The 394-nt window shown below is 54.3% G+C and overlaps 1 protein-coding gene across 1 annotated transcript in view; it reads right to left on the bottom strand.

The window, feature by feature from the left end:
• The window catches only part of LOC145339576 (leucine-rich repeat and fibronectin type-III domain-containing protein 2-like), a 10317-nt gene extending 10226 nt beyond the window's left edge, over window positions 1-91 (bottom strand). The window contains exon 1 of the mRNA XM_080184069.1: window positions 1-91. This exon is cut by the window's left edge and continues 1026 nt beyond it. The gene's annotated coding sequence lies outside the window, so the exon portion shown is untranslated.
• Between the last annotated feature and the right edge of the window lie 303 nt (window positions 92-394).

Genomic DNA, 394 nt, shown 5'->3' with positions numbered 1-394 from the left:
TCTATCTATCTGTCTGTCTGCCTGTCTTTCTGTCCATCTGTATCTATCTATCTATTTTTCTATCTATCTCTGTCTCTCTGTCTCTGTCTCTCTGTCTTTCTGTCTGTCTCTCTCTCTCTCCCTCTCTCTCTCTGACCCTCTCTCCCTCTCTCTGCCCCTCCCTCTCCCTCTGCCTTTTCTCTCTCTCTTCTCTCGTTCTCTGTCTCTCTCTCTCTCTGCCTCTCACTCTCTCTCTCTGCCTCTCTCTCTCTCCCCCCTCTCTCTCTCTCTCTTCCCCACACCTCTCTCTCTCTCCCCCTCTGTCTCTCTGTCCCCCACTCTCTCTCTGTCCCCTTTCTCTCTGTCTCTCCCTCTCCCTCCCTCCCCACCCCCTCTCCTCCCCAGCCCCCCTCTC

The sequence above is a fragment of the Carcharhinus amblyrhynchos genome, unplaced genomic scaffold, assembly GCF_965287045.1.
Source record: "Carcharhinus amblyrhynchos unplaced genomic scaffold, sCarAmb.v2.hapA scaffold_546, whole genome shotgun sequence".
Lineage (NCBI taxonomy): Eukaryota > Metazoa > Chordata > Chondrichthyes > Carcharhiniformes > Carcharhinidae > Carcharhinus > Carcharhinus amblyrhynchos.
This window is presented reverse-complemented; position numbering and strand designations above follow the sequence as displayed.